We start from the raw sequence: 16332 nt of genomic DNA, 5'->3' as shown, positions 1-16332 counted from the left end.
TTTGAAGAACTTCATACTTCCTCATGCAGTCTAGAACTGACTTCTAAAATTTTCATCTTAAGTTTCAAAAGTTGCCTGGAATAGGGAAACAAAAGCAAAAATAAGTGGGGTTCTATCAGACTAAAAACCTTCTGCACACTGCAAAGGAAACCACCAGCTAAACAAGAAGGCAACCTACTTGTAAATGATATATCTGACAAGGTGTTAATATCCAAAGTAAAATAAAGAAGTAATAACAACTCAACACCAGGAAAACCCCAAATTATCCAATTAAAAAATGGGCAGAGGATCTGAATAGACATTTTTCCAAAGAAGACATACAGATGGCCAACAGATTCATGAAAAGATGTTCATCATCACAATCATCAGGGAGATGCAAATCAAACACACTATGAGATACAATCTCACCCCAGTCAGAATGGCCGTTAAAAGACAAGAAATAACAAATGTTGACAAGGATGTAGAGAAAAGGGAACCCTTGTGCACTGTTGGTGGGAATGTAAATTGGTGCAGCCACTATGGAGAACAGTATGGAGGTTCCTCAGACATCTAAAAATAGAAATATTGCTAAAATGGAGGTTCCTCAGACATCTAAAAATAGAAAAATAGACCCCATAATTGCTCTTTTGGTAATTTACCCAAAGAAAACACAAACACTTAATTTGAAAAGATGTGTGCCCTCCTGTTTATTGCAGCATTATTTACAACAGCCAGTGTAGGGAAGCAACCTAAGTGTCCATTAGTAGATGAATAGATAATGAAGATGTGGTACAAATTTGCCATTTGTGACAGTGTGGCTGAACTTAGAGGGTATTATGCTAAGTGAAATAAGCCAGACAGAGCAAGACAACCATGATTTCACTTATACGTGGAATCTAAAAAACAGATGATAAACAAAACAAATAGACTCATAAACAATATACTGGTGATTGCTGTAGTGGGAGGAGGTAGGACATGACGAAAAAGGTGAAAGAGATAAAGAGGCACAAACTTCTGGCTATAAAATAATCACAGGGATTCAAGTACTGCATAGGGAGTATAGTCAATAATTTGTAATATCTTTGATGACACATGTTAAGTACACTTACTATAGTGAGCATTTAGTAAGGTATATAATTGTCAAATCACTGTACACCTGAAGCCAAAATAATGTGTATCAAGTATACTTTAAAAAGTTGCAAAAGATGTAATTTCTGGAATATTGTATCTTCTTTTTTTTTAAGATTGAAGTGTAGTTGATATGCAATCTTACATTGGTTTCAAGGACACAGCACAGTGGTTCAGCAGTTACCCATATTATTAAATCCTCACCCCCACCAGGGTAGTCACTATCTAGAACATAGAAAGATGTTACAGAATAATTGGCTATATTCTCCATGCTGTACTACCATCCCCATGACCGACTTACATTATAAAAATATGGAACGCTTCATGATTTGACGTGTCATCCTTGTGCAGGGGCTGGGCTGAGCTGCTTTATATTGTTCCAGTTTTAGTATATGTGCTGCCAAAATGAGCACACTATTGTATGTTCTGTATGTTTTTAAAGAATATATTGCCAAAAACTTTATGGCATAGGCTCTGCTTTTAATATTTTAATGGGAAATACTGCTATAAAACTAGTTAGTCCTCATTGTTGAGCCAGCCTAATTGGGTATGTTCTCTTGTCAGAAATGGTCGTCTTTCTTAATTCTGATAAACATGGCAACAACAGCCACTGGACAGTTACTTTCACTTTCAGATTCTAATTCTAACGATTGATTAAGCAGGGAGCCTTGTCATGAGTTTCCTTCAGTAATTGTGCACACGAAACTCTTTTTCAGTCTCTCCTAGTTTTATGTCTTTGTTGTTGTGGAGATTTCCGGAAGCACAGTACCCTATTAAGGTTAGAGATGAGTAAGAATTATAACGTGGAAAAGCTGTTGAGAAAGGGAAGGTGGGAAAAGAGAATAAATGATGTCTGGGCAAATCAGTTTTAGCAGAGTACAGAAGGAAGTTGGAGATCTGGAAATTGATTTCCTTAAAACTGTAGACCTGTGTACTCTCTGTAATATATCAAACCGTATACTGGGTTGAAGTCCCTTGAGTTAAGGGAGCAGCATGTCTTCTGCTTTAATTGGTATTGTGTATTTGTCCTTTTAAGTAAATTGTCTCATTTACTTTTTTATTTTGTCTTGAAAGCTTTGTTTTGAAAAATTATATAAACAACCTTTATGATGAAACCAGTGTGGTTTTTACAGTACTTTACAGACCAGTGAACATAGTAAGCAGAACCTCATGGAAGTGATTGCCAAAATACAAAAATTAGAAAATAGCAGACCATATGTCTTCTTCACATTTCATACCAGGATAAATTCTTGATTTTCCAGAGTTGAATATAAAAAAAGAAAACCTTTAAAATGCTAGAAGAAAACATGGATCAATATAAAAACTCCCAAATGGAGAGAAAACAAGCAGTTGAGCATATAGTAGGTTGCCCCTTATCCATGGGGGATGTGTTCCAAGATCCCCAGTGGATTCCTGAAAGTACAGATAGTATCCAACTGTATATGCTGCTTTTCCCTATATATACATAACTTTGATAAAGTTTAATTTATAAATTAGGCACAGTAGGAGATCAGTAATAACTAGTAATAGAACAATTATAACCATATACTAAAAAGTTATGTGAATGTGGTCCTCTCAAATATCTTACTGTACTTTACCCATCCTTCTTATTGTGATGATGTGAGATGATAAAATGACTGTATGATGAGATGAAGTGAGGTGAATGATGTAGGCATAATGTAGTGTTAGGCAACTATTGACCTTTTGACGATAACAGCAGAGGATTGATATCTGCCCCAGACCGTGGTTGACTGGGCAACTGAAACTGCAGGAAGTGAAACAGTGCATGAGGAGGGACTCTTAACTCCTTTTCTCATTACAAAAGTTGATCTCCAGATTATTGTTTATGGTCATATTTTTTTAACATAAATTCTTTTTCAGAAATATTTAAAAAATGTAAGATGAAGATTGTCATTTACATCTAAGTTATCTTTATGTATTTTATGTATTATCTTTTCCCTTCTGCTCTTACGCACAAAGTGATGTTTTAACCCAGCACCCATGAACCTTCCTAATGATGCTTTTGCTGAGTTTAAGGGCTTATTTGGCTCTTGGTAACAGACAGGGTTGTACATACGCAGAAGTGAGTGGAATTGCTTTTAGGGGAACAGTCTGGTATGTTCTCTTGGAATGAGCTGCAGATTTTAATTTACAATGGGGTTAAGTCCCAATAAACCCATAGTAAATATTGTAGGTCAAAGAAGCATTTAATGCACCTGTGAAAATTAATGGAGGAAAACCTCACTGACTTGGAGTTGGGAGGCCAACAGGAAGAGCTCATGCACCACCATTTATCAGTTGCAGACCTAGCCAGAAGTGAGGACCTTGCAAGGCCATAAGCCTTAAAATCTACTTTCCGCCAGGAAGTGGGAGGGTTTTCCTCCTCCCCTGGCAGCAGCCCAGCCAAGGAGAGGCTGTCACAACTCAGCCAATGAAAAGCCACTATATTTCGAACTTCCAGTTTACTCTGTGGATTTTGTTTATAATAGCCTGCCTAACATATTCCCCCCTTTCCTTATATAATCCTTGTATATTCTCATATATTCCCTTTATATATTCTCCCCTTTCCTCTATAAAAGGGTATTCCTCTCCTTTGTTTTCTGGGCTTGCCTGGGGCTTTTGCTGTAACTTGCTTGTCCCAAATTGCAATTCCTCTGCTATTCCTGAATACACCCATTTTGCTGGTAAAGTAGTAGTTTCATTTTAACACACCCTAACCTATATAACCATCATAGCCTAGCCTAGCCTGCCTTAAACATTCTCAGAATACTTGCATAGTGTACAGTTGGGCAGAATCATCTGACATAAAGCCTATTGTTTAATGAAGTATTGAATATCACATGTAATTTCTAGAATATTACACTGAAAGTGAAGGAATGGCTGTGTGGGTACAGAATGATTTTAAGTGTTACCGGTTGTTTACCCTTGTGATCATGTAGCTGACTGGGAGCTGTGGCTCACTGCAGTTGCCCAGCATCATGAGAAATTATACTGTATCTCACTAGCCCTGGGAAAGATTGAAATTCGAGTTACAGTTTATGCTGAATGGGTATTGTTTTGGCGTTATTTTAAAGTAAAAAAATTGTAAGTCAAACCATTCTAAGTCCGAGTCTGTGTTGATAACTAAGCTTCTTTAAAATTGAGGTCTTCGTACTGAATAGTAATATATACTTGTTAATTTGAATGTTACATAGCCGAACATAGAGATTTTTTAAATAGTAAAGTTGACAGATTTGTCAGATTTTAACCTAACAATGAGTAGGAATTTACTTTTTTATTCTTCATTTTTCAATAAAGTATTCTGCCTCCTATCCCCATTGAACAATTTGTCAGTGACCACTTTACTTTAAGGCCCTAGTGTGCCAGGGCCTGATTGAAATGCAAACTCTGATACCTCTGCAAGAGAATGATGCAGCTTACCACATCTTAAATCCTTATGAAAGCAGTTGGGACAAATTAAACGTGTATTGACTTTCTCAAGATTAGTTGAGATTTCAGATCAGTCTGCATTTACCAGAAATAATACCACAGTGAGTCACTGTTCTGGTGATTGAAAATGCACACAGCTGGTAGAAGAAATTTCATGTTAATGATACTGTCAGTGCAGGAGAGCCAACACAGACAAGAGACTCAATCAAGTAACTACTTTTTGGGTTAATATTCAGAAAGATCAGGAAACATCCTTTGTCAAATAGGCAAAGCTAAATTGAGACACTCCTGGGTTCACAAAGTGTATTAAACCTGAATCAAACTAAAACATAACAGTTTCATTTGACACAATATAGAAAATACAAGAGAAGACAGATTACTGATCAGTTTGGGAACTATGACTTGTTCTGCCTTGAAGGGAAGATATGTTGCATCATTTAGTTATTGTGTATGTTTTTCTTTTGTGGGATTAAGTAAAACCATTAAGTTACCATTAAATATTAATGAGCACTAGCTGTGTGCCATACAGTCAGGTTCTAGGGGTTCAGCTGTGAACTAAAGGGACAAAAATCTTTGTTTTCATTGAGCCTTATGGAGAAAATGGAAATTTCTGACCAGGATTCCCACCTTGCCTTAATAGCGCCCATGTAAGAGCCTGTTTGCACATCTCTGGGATGTTTACTGGGAACAGACTGGCTGGTAAGTCACAGGATTACTGGCCCAGGGGAGGGAGGGGTGGAGAGGAAACACGCATTCTCTCTTCTGCTCAGTTCTTGGTATGTAATTGGTTAGGTGTGTACTAGTCACCAGACATCTGTACATAGAGTTCCTCTGGATGCTAGGGGTGGGAAGAAAAGAGCCAGGAGAGTGGTGTGAGTGTGGGTGCAGAGAGCTTGGAGAGTGGAGGAGGGAAGCCTAGAGGGAGAACTAGGAGAGAACAGTGGCTGGTAGAGGGAAGCCGTGGAGCCCCGGTGCTAGGAGAGGATTAAACCAGCGCTGGGGAGCAGGAAGGAGCAGCATTGGAGCCAGGAGGGACTGAGACCTGTTGCCGCGAGAATAAACATGCTACCCCTTGGAAAACCCCCAACTTCTTTCCTTTGCCTTTATTCAATCTTAGCAAAATCATAGGAAACTTGCCCCAGATGGGGAAGCCCCTCCCAGAGCAAAAAGCCTACATTCTGGTTGGTGAAGACAAGTGATCAATGAGTAAAATATATAGAATGGCAAATAACTTAAAGTGCTATGAGGAAAAATAAAACATGAGAGCAAGGTGAACACTGTCAAAGTAGGGAACAGGAGATTACAGTTTATAAATAGGATGTCAAAGGGCTTGGTGAAAAGACAATAAAAAAGGTAGACATTTCAGCATCATTTATGGTAGAGATAAATATTGGCAGTAACCAAAATACCTATCCTTAGGGAATTGGTTAAATGTATTATGATGCATCTATATAGTGGGATACTGGATAGCAAATAAAAATATGAGTCCTGCATATATAGAATGATCTCCCAAGATACATGAAGTGATAAAAACAAGATGCAGAATGATAACTATAGGGTATGCTACCACTTAATGTCTGTCACAGGATGTGTATATATGATATTTTTATAAATGTGTGGTATCTAAGTGGACAGGTACTTAAACTGTTAATAATGTCTTTGCAGTGGAGAACAGAGTGACTTGTGGGCAGGAGAGTGAAAGTGAATACTTTATATCCCATTTTACGAATATTCCCTAGTACTTAGAGTAAGTGAGTAAGTAAGATGTCAAGTAGGGATGTGAAGACTGCACAATTAGAAAAGAATAAAAAAAGCAAAGTTATAAAGCCTGATGGCCTAGATAGCAGTCTAGCCAGATAGTGAATATGTACGGTACTGTATTGAAATAAAAATGGAATCACTTCTCATGAGCTGGAGACCTCATTGACAGTCACCATTCTACAGCAAGACCAAAATCCTGTTTTGATTGGGTAATGGATGTAAGGGATCATGATTGTAATGCTTAGATTTATTTGACTTATTTTCAGTCTTCTAATCAGATGGAAGTGCACTCTTTTCCCAGGGCTGCCACAATGAAGTACCACAAACAGAAATTTGTTGTCTCACTGTAGTGGAGGCTGAAACCCAAATTCAAGTTGTCAGCAGGGCCATATCCCCCCTGAGACCTGTAGAGGAATCCTTGGCCCCTTCCTGTCATCTGGTGGTCTGCTGGCAATCTTTGGCATTCCTGGGCTTGTGGCTGCATTGTTTTAGTCTGTGCCTTCATCATCCTGTGGCATTCTCCTTGTTTGTCTCTATGTCTTTACATGGTCAACTTCTTACGAGGGCACTGATCATGCTGGATTGGGGGCCCACCCTACTCCATTGTGACTTCGTTTTAACAATTACATCTGCAACAAACCTATTGCCAAATAAAGTCACATTAGAGGTACTGGGTTGAGACTTTGACATCATCTTGGGCAGTAGTAGGAGGAAAGGGACACAATTCAACCCTAAAACAGGCTTTCCTGTTTGATTAAGTTGCTTCCCTGTTAGCTGCCTTCCGTATATGCAAAAGTGTTATTGGAAAGTTGTGTGGAAAGAGAAATAATGCTTTGCATGTTGAATTTATTTTTAAAGACTCTTATTGGAAAAGTTTTTCCTAAGGGGAGAAAAGACCATCCCATCTCCCTGAATAAAATCTAAGGGGTGTGTCATATTTATTAAAGCTAATGTTTTAGTGAAAGAATATTTTTTCTCTGTTGTAAAATAAAAGTATGGACATTGTAAATAGTAGTGAGTTAAAAATGACAGTGAAGTACTAATTTAGACATTATGTTTTTTAAAATGTTTACCTTATAGTCTTTTTTTGCATTTTCTCACTCATGCAAAAATGACTTCTTTCCAGATCATTTTAAATTCAAGATAAAATCAGAAATGACAGAGGGCAGTCTTTTTTTAAACTTCATTCTTTTCAGTAGTGTTTCTTCTTGCATATAATTATAATTCTATAAAGCATCAGAAAATCTTTTTAAATTCTTGCTCGTCTTTCCAGTTTCCTCATGTATAAATCAGAAACCAAATATCAGTCTGCAAAATCTTTTATTTAAAAGTTACTGCATCCTAAATAAGCTTTTTGGGTGTCATTTTCCCTTTGAAAAATAAGGATTCTATATGAATAAACTGACCAATTAGCATCTAGGTTTCGTTTTGGATTTTTACACAGGGTTAAATAAAAAATAGGCAACTCTCCCCACCTTTAATCTCATTGAAAATGCTTCATATAGAAATATAGAAAGTACAGAAGAAATGTAAAGTATCCAGCTATTTTCTAACAATTACTCTAATTTCTTTATACAGTTAAATCTCACAACTTAGGAAACTATGCTTTGTATTAGGGTAGGCTAGGGTAATGTGCTTTAGTTCAGCTGCCACCTAGTCATTCTACAGCATTAAAGTATGTTATACATTTAGGTGTCAGAATCTTGGAATTGATTTGTACTGTTGATGTTGTCTAGTCTGACATTCTCCCAAATGTAGGAATCTTTGTAGTGTCCCTGATCTTTAAAACCTCTTGTGACTATGAATTCACCACTTCTCTAGACAACTCACTGTCTTTTGGGGATCAGTTAGTGCTTTTCGATGGTTCTTCCTGTTTTAAACCAAAAGTACCTTCCTGAAGCTTCTCTGTGGTGTCTCTGGTTCCACCCTCTTTAACAACCCACAATAAATCTGCTTCCTCTTTCACATGCTGTATGCCGAAGCCTACACATATTTGAAGGCTGTCATATTCTCCCCTGTGCTTTTTGCTAAGCCAAATCTTTTTGGTTTCTGGAATGGTGCTTATGTGACATGATTTTAAGTCTCCTCACCATCCTGCTTAGTCTTCTCTGGATACATTTTAGTTTATGAATCTCTCAAGATAGAGCACCCAGATCAGGATGCCATATTCCTGAGCTTTTGAATCTGAAATTTTGGGCCTAAGTTGCTGCCTGTGATTCAGAGGTGACGCCAGGATTGATGACCTCTGTCCTGAAGAGAGGGCACACAACACATTGGAAGAGTGTCTGACAGCTTTGGGGTGTTAGGGAAGGTTCCCTGAAGGAAGTGAAGGCCATATCGAGTTCTGGACAGTATGCAAGGTGTAGAGGTGAACAGAGTGTGATGCCTTATAGGCAAGAGAGAGAGAGCATGCTTTGTGTTTGTGAAGAGCAGAAAGAAATTGAGAATGGTTGGGTTGTACACTTAAAGGGGCATTGAGTGGAAGAGGTAGTAAATAGGGTTGAAGAAAAAAGTGGGGATGCAATCAGATAATCCCTTAGAAGTCATATTAAGGAGCAGATTTTTAAAAATATTCATAAGAGGATCTAAGGATTGAAAGGAATCACAAAGTTGGTATGAATCAACTATCTGTGGGACTTCTGAATCGTTATCCTCATTATCTGCTGTTAGGTATCCCGCGGCAAGACACTCTACCTTTAGGCAGCAGTGACCCAGAGAGATGTTCCAGTGTGTGGAACACACAGCCTCCCCTCAGTCAGTCTAGTTCTGCCGTTTGGGATGATGCAGAACCAGCATAATTTTTCTATGACTGCCCTGAAAGTATTTGAAGGTAGTCTTTAAAAATGGCCTTTTTTTTCATAGCAATATGATGGAACTGAGACTGATTAACTTGGAAAATAGAAATGTATGGGTACAGTGGGAGTACATACACTCTTTCACGCTTTTGATACTAAGATAAAATTTAGTGATTAAGTTCAGCTAAGGAAATACTGCAGTTGGCTCTATCCCTCAGTGTGAGTAACAGGTAGATGGAGAATAATTGCCACTTAATGTGATGTAGAAGGCACCAAGCCATGCCAGCATTAAACAATTTAATTTGATCAGATTTCATGACTTCTTCATTAATTCTAAGCAGATTTTGATGTACATCTTAATAGTGATACCCAGAGGAATGCTAATTGAATGATTACATTAAAATGTCTTTTTAAATGAAACATCTTAATATTTTTAATCTAATTCCTACCAAATGTAATGAAAGACTGAGGAACTTTGTGGACTACAACTGAATGAATAACACTGAAATCCACCAAATTTCCTTTTTGCCCATGCCAAATTATAGTAGGTTAGAGTGATGTTTTTGGTATATTCACTTTATGATTAGATACGTTTTTTTTTTTTTAATAATTATTTTTTATTGAAGGGTAGTTGATGCACAGTATTACATTACATTAATTTCAAGTGTAAAACACAGTGATAAAACATTTATATACATAATTCTAGGTTCCAGCTATCACCCTACCAAGCTGTTACAATATCTTGACTATATTCCTTATGCTATACATTACATCCCGGTGACTTATTTATTTTACCATTGGAAGTCTGTCCCGTTTTTCTTTTTTTTTTTTGTGAGGGCATCTCTCATATTTATTGATCAAATGGTTGTTAACGACAATAAAATTCTGTATAGGGGAGTCAATGCTCAATGCACAATCATTAATCCACCCCAAGCCTAATTTTCGTCAGTCTCCAATCTTCTGAGGCATAACAAACAAGTTCTTACATGTAGAACAAATTCTTACATAATGAATAAGTTACATAGTGAACAGTACGAGGGCAGTCATCACAGAAACTTTCGGTTTTGCTCATGCATTATGAACTATAAACAGTTCAAATATGAATACTCATTTGGTTTTTTTTTTTTTTTTTTTTTTTTTTTTAATAATTATTTTTTATTGAAGGGTAGTTGACACACAGTATTACATTACATGAGTTTCAAGTGTACAACACAGTGGTAGAACATTTATATACATAATTCTAGGTTCCAGCTATCACCCTACCAGGCTGTTACAATATCTTGACTATATTCCTTATGCTCTACATTACATCCCGGTTACTAATTTATTTTACCATTGGAAGTCTGTCCTTTTTTTTTTTTTTTTTTTTTGTGAGGGCATCTCTCATATTTATTGATCAAATGGTTGTTAACGACAATAAAATTCTGTATAGGGGAGTCAATTCTCAATACACAATCATTATTCCACCCCAAGCCTAATTTTTGTCAGTCTCCAATCTTCTGAGGCATAACAAACAAGTTCTTACATGTAGAACAAATTCTTACATAATGAATAAGTTACATAGTGAACAGTACAAGGGCAGTCATCACAGAAACTTTCGGTTTTGCTCATGCATTATGAACTATAAACAGTCAGTTCAAATATGAATACTCATTTGGTTTTTATACTTGATTTATATGTGGATACCACATTTCTCTCTTTATTATTATTATTTTTAATAAAATGCTGAAGTGGTAGGTAGATACAAGATAAAGGTAGAAAACATAGTTTAGTGTTGTAAGAGAGCACATGTAGATGATCAGGTGTGTGCCTGCAGACTATGTGTTAATCCAAGCTAGACCAGGGCAATAAAACATCCACGTATGCAGAAGATTTCTCTCAGAGCGGGGGGGTGAGGTTCTAAGCCTCACCTCTGTTGATCCCCAATTTCTCACCTGATGGCCCCCCTGCGACTGTGCCTGTCTTAGGTTGTTCCTCCCTTGAGGAATCTTACCCGTCTCTGGCTAACCAGTCATCTTCCGGGGCCATACAGGGAAATGTAAAGTTGGTAAGTGAGAGGGAAGCCTTATTGTTTGAAAAGGTTAGCTTTTTACTTCTTTGCATATTTATGCCCTGTAGCTTCTATGCCCAGCATTTGTCTTGAGGTCTCTTTACCACTTGGAAGAATTATGATACTCGGTAAATTCGATATGAGGCACGAATTCTATTTAAGGGTTGTAATTAGGAAGGAAGAAGAAAAGCTATAGAAGTAGCAGGCGGCAGAAAACCTGGGAAGATTGATTATTTCTTTGACATATCTTCGTGTAGAGTAACTTCAGCATGTATAGGTTTTAAGCTACTACTTAAATTGCGTAGACACATTAACATAATAGGAGTATAGTTACATATCCAAAGCATTATCTGTAATTACCAGCCATCTCCAGTGAAACCAAGAAAACCAGTTAGGCACCTTAGGCATTTGTGAAAACTTATCTATGATATGGTGGATATTGTCCAACTGAACTTGAACAGTCTGAGAGAAATCAGACAAATTAAAACAACCCATTCCTGGGGAATGTTCACATCCCTTATGTTCTTTTAACAGTAAATAGTCTGTAGTTGTAAGATTTTGGAGAGCTACAATTTGCACTTTTCCTAATTATTGGTTGAGTTCCAACAGTAGAGATCCAGTCAAATTTGTTGTTTTACTGTATGCACAGGCCAGCTTAGATATCTCCTTCCTCATTCCCATGGCAAGTCCAGGAATGGGTGGGATGAGTGCATCTACAGCCGTAGCAGTGCGTGGATCTTTGTTGGGGTTTTTTGATGATCATCTTCTGGCATGAGTCTTCCAGAGAGTGCTGATGTTGGAAGTTCTCTTTCATATCGTATCTTAGTTCATTTTTGGGGTAGCCCAATTAGGCTTTGATCCTCTGTATAAACACAAACAGACCCTTTGCCTACATTTTTATATGCCCTTTATACCCTTGTGTAGAACTCATTGGAGGTTACCACACAGGAACTGCCCTTTTTTTTTGTTTGTTTGTTTTGTTTTGCTTTGTTTTTGGTATCACTAATCTACACTTACATGATGAATATTATGTTTACTAGGCTCTCCCCTATACCATGTCTCCCCTATAAACCCCTTTACAGTCACTGTCCATCAGCATAGCAAAATGTTGTAGAATCACTACTTGCCTTCTCTGTGTTGTGCAGCCCTCCCTTTTCTCCTACCCCCCCATGCATGTTAATCTTAATACCCCCCTACTTCTCCCCCCCCCCTTATCCCTCCCTACCCACCCATCCTCCCCAGTCCCTTTCCCTTTGGTACCTGTTAGTCCATTCTTGAGTTCTGTGATTCTGCTGCTGTTTTGTTCCTTCAGTTTTTCCTTTGTTCTTATATTCCACAGAGAAGTGAAATCATTTGGTATTTCTCTTTCTCCGCTTGGCTTGTTTCACTGAGCATAATACCCTCCAGCTCCATCCATGTTGCTGCAAATGATTGGATTTGCCCTTTTCTTATGGCTGAGTAGTATTCCATTGTGTATATGTACCACATCTTCTTTATCCATTCATCTATCGATGGACATTTAGGTTGCTTCCAATTCTTGGCTATTGTAAATAGTGCTGTGATAAACATAGGGGTGCATCTGTCTTTCTCAAACTTGATTGCTGCATTCTTAGGGTAAATTCCTAGGAGTGGAATTCCTGGGTCAAATGGTAAGTCTGTTTTGAGCATTTTGATGTACCTCCATACTGCTTTCCACAATGGTTGAACTAACTTACATTCCCACCAGCAGTGTAGGAGGGTTCCCGTTTCTCCACAGCCTCGCCAACATTTGTTGTTGTTTGTCTTTTGGATGGCAGCCATCCTTACTGGTGTGAGGTGATACCTCATTGTAGTTTTAATTTGCATTTCTCTGATAATTAGCAATGTGGAGCATCTTTTCATGTGTCTTTTGGCCATCCATATTTCTTTTTTGGAGAACTGTCTGTTCAGTTCCTCTGCCCATTTTTTAATTCGGTTATTTGTTTTTTGTTTGTTGAGGCGTGTGAGCTCTTTATATATTCTGGATGTCAAGCCTTTATCGGATGTGTCATTTTCAAATATATTCTCCCATACTGTAGGGATCCTTTTGGTTCTATTGATGGTGTCTTTTGCTGTACAGAAGCTTTTCAGCTTAATATAGTCCCACTTACTCATTTTTGCTGTTGTTTTCCTTGCCTGGGGAGATATGTTCAAGAAGAGGTCACTCATGTTTATGTCTAAGAGATTTTTGCCTATGTTTTCTTCCAAGAGTTTAATGGTTTCATGGCTTACATTCAGGTCTTTGATCCATTTTGAGTTTACTTTTGTATATGGGGTTAGACAATGGTCCAGTTTCATTCTCCTACATGTAGCTGTCCAGTTTTGCCAGCACCATCTGTTGAAGAGACTGTCATTTCACCATTGTATGTCCAAGGCTCCTTTATCAAATATTAATTGACCATATATGTCTGGGTTAATGTCTGGATTCTCTAGTCTGTTCCATTGGTCTGTGGCTCTGCTCTTGTGCCAGTACCAAATTGTCTTGATTACTATGGCTTTATAGTAGAGCTTGAAGTTGGGGAGTGAGATCCCCCCTACTTTATTCTTCTTTCTCAGGATTGCTTTGGCTATTCGGGGTCTTTGGTGTTTCCATATGAATTTTTGAATTATTTGTTCCAGTTCACTGAAGAATGTTGCTGGTAGTTTCATAGGGATTGCATCAAATCTGTATATTGCTTTGGGCAGGATGGCCATTTTGACGATATTAATTCTTCCTAACCACGAGCATGGGATGAGTTTCCATCTGTTAGTGTCCCCTTTAATTTCTCTTAAGAGTGACTTGTAGTTTTCAGAGTATAAGTCTTTCACTTCTTTGGTTAGGTTTATTCCTAGGTATTTTATTTTTTTTGATGCAATTGTGAATGGAGTTGTTTTCCTGATTTCTCTTTCTGTTGGTTCATTGTTAGTATATAGGAAAGCCACAGATTTCTGTGTGTTGATTTTGTATCCTGCAACTTTGCTGTATTCCGATATCAGTTCTAGTAGTTTTGGGGTGGAGTCTTTAGGGTTTTTTATGTACAGTATCATGTCATCTGCAAATAGTGATAGTTTAACTTCTTCTTTACCAATCTGGATTCCTTGTATTTCTTTATTTTGTCTGATTGCTGTGGCTAGGACCTCCAGTACTATGTTAAATAACAGTGGAGAGAGTGGGCATCCCTGTCTCGTTCCCGATCTCAGAGGAAGTGCTTTCAGCTTCTCGCTGTTCAATATAATGTTGGCTGTTGGTTTATCATAGATGGCCTTTATTATGTTGAGGTACTTGCCCTCTATTCCCATTTTGCTGAGAGTTTTTAACATGAATGGATGTTGAACTTTGTCAAATGCTTTTTCAGCATCTATGGAGATGATCATGTGGTTTTTGTCTTTCTTTTTGTTGATGTGGTGGATGATGTTGATGGACTTTCGAATGTTGTACCATCCTTGCATCCCTGGGATGAATCCCACTCGGTCATGGTGTATGATCCTTTTGATGTATTTTTGAATTCGGTTTGCTAATAATTTGTTGAGTATTTTTGCATCTACGTTCATCAGGGATATTGGTCTGTAGTTTTCTTTTTTGGTGGGGTCTTTGCCTGGTTTTAGTATTAGGGTGATGTTAGCTTCATAGAATGAGTTTGGGAGTATCCCCTCCTCCTCTATTTTTTGGAAAACTTTAAGGAGAATGGGTATTATGTCTTCCCTGTATGTCTGATAAAATTCCGAGGTAAATCCATCTGGCCCGGGGGTTTTGTTCTTTGGTAGTTTTTTGATTACCGCTTCAATTTCGTTGCTGGTAATTGGTCTGTTTAGATTTTCTGTTTCTTCGTGGGTCAATCTTGGAAGGTTGTATTTTTCTAGGAAGTTGTCCATTTCTCCTAAGTTTCCCAGCTTGTTAGCATATAGGTTTTCATAGTATTCTCTAATAATTCTTTGCATTTCCGTGGGTTCCGTCGTGATTTTTCCTTTCTCGTTTCTGATACTGTTGATTTGTGTTGACTCTCTTTTCTTCTTAATGAGTCTGGCTAGAGGCTTATCTATTTTGTTTATTTTCTCGAAGGACCAGCTCTTGGTTTCATTGATTTTTGCTATTGTTTTATTCTTCTCAATTTTATTTATTTCTTCTCTGATCTTTATTATGTCCCTCCTTCTGCTGACCTTAGGCCTCATCTGTTCTTCTTTTTCCAATTTCGATAATTGTGACATTAGACCATTCATTTGGGATTGCTCTTCCTTTTTTAAATATGCTTGGATTGCTATATACTTTCCTCTTAAGACTGCTTTTGCTGTGTCCCACAGAAGTTGGGGCTTAGTGTTGTTGTTGTCATTTGTTTCCATATATTGCTGGATCTCCATTTTGATTTGGTCATTGATCCATTGATTATTTAGGAGCGTGTTGTTAAGCCTCCATGTGTTTGTGAGCCTCTTTGCTTTCTTTGTACAATTTATTTCTAGTTTTATGCCTTTGTGGTCTGAAAAGTTGGTTGGTAGGATTTCAATCTTTTGGAATTTTCTGAGGCTCTTTTTGTGGCCTAGTATGTGGTCTATTCTGGAGAATGTTCCATGTGCACTTGAGAAGAATGTATATCCCGCTGCTTTTGTATGTAGAGTTCTATAGATGTCTATTAGGTCCATCTGCTCTACTGTGTTGTTCAGTGCTTCCGTGTCCTTACTTATTTTCTGCCCAGTGGATCTATCCTTTGGGGTGAGTGGTGTGTTGAAGTCTCCTAGAATGAATGCATTGCAGTCTATATCCCCCTTTAGTTCTGTTAGTATTTGTTTCACATATGCTGGTGCTCCAGTGTTGGGTGCATATATATTTAGAATGGTTATATCCTTGTTTGACTGAGCCCTTTATCATTATGTAGTGTCCTTCTTTATCTCTTGTTACTTTCTTTGTTTTGAAGTCTATTTTGTCTGATATTAGTACTGCAACCCCTGCTTTCTTCTCGCTGTTGTTTGCTTGAAATGTGTTTTTCCATCCCTTGACTTTTAGTCTGTACATGTCTTTGGGTTTGAGGTGAGTTTCTTGTAAGCAGCATATAGATGGTTCTTGCTTTTTTATCCATTCTGTTACTCTGTGTCTTTTGATTGGTGCATTCAATCCATTAACATTTAGGGTGACTATTGAAAGATATGTACTTATTGCCATTGCAGGCTTTAAATTCGTGGTTACCAAAGGTTCAAGGTTAG

The 16332-nt window shown here is 37.7% G+C and overlaps 1 protein-coding gene and 1 non-coding gene across 6 annotated transcripts in view; one reads left to right on the top strand and one right to left on the bottom strand.

The window, feature by feature from the left end:
* The window catches only part of CDC42SE2 (CDC42 small effector 2), a 148785-nt gene that overhangs the window by 15389 nt on the left and 117064 nt on the right, over positions 1-16332 (top strand). The window lies entirely within an intron of this gene.
* Positions 1414-1520, bottom strand: LOC118921035 (U6 spliceosomal RNA). Its single transcript, XR_005028174.1, has one exon. It is a non-coding gene; the product is annotated as a U6 spliceosomal RNA (small nuclear RNA).

The sequence above is a fragment of the Manis pentadactyla genome, chromosome 13, assembly GCF_030020395.1.
Source record: "Manis pentadactyla isolate mManPen7 chromosome 13, mManPen7.hap1, whole genome shotgun sequence".
NCBI classification, from domain to species: Eukaryota; Metazoa; Chordata; class Mammalia; order Pholidota; family Manidae; genus Manis; species Manis pentadactyla.
Note: the sequence above shows the minus strand (reverse complement) of the source record. Positions and strands in the feature narration are given on the sequence as shown.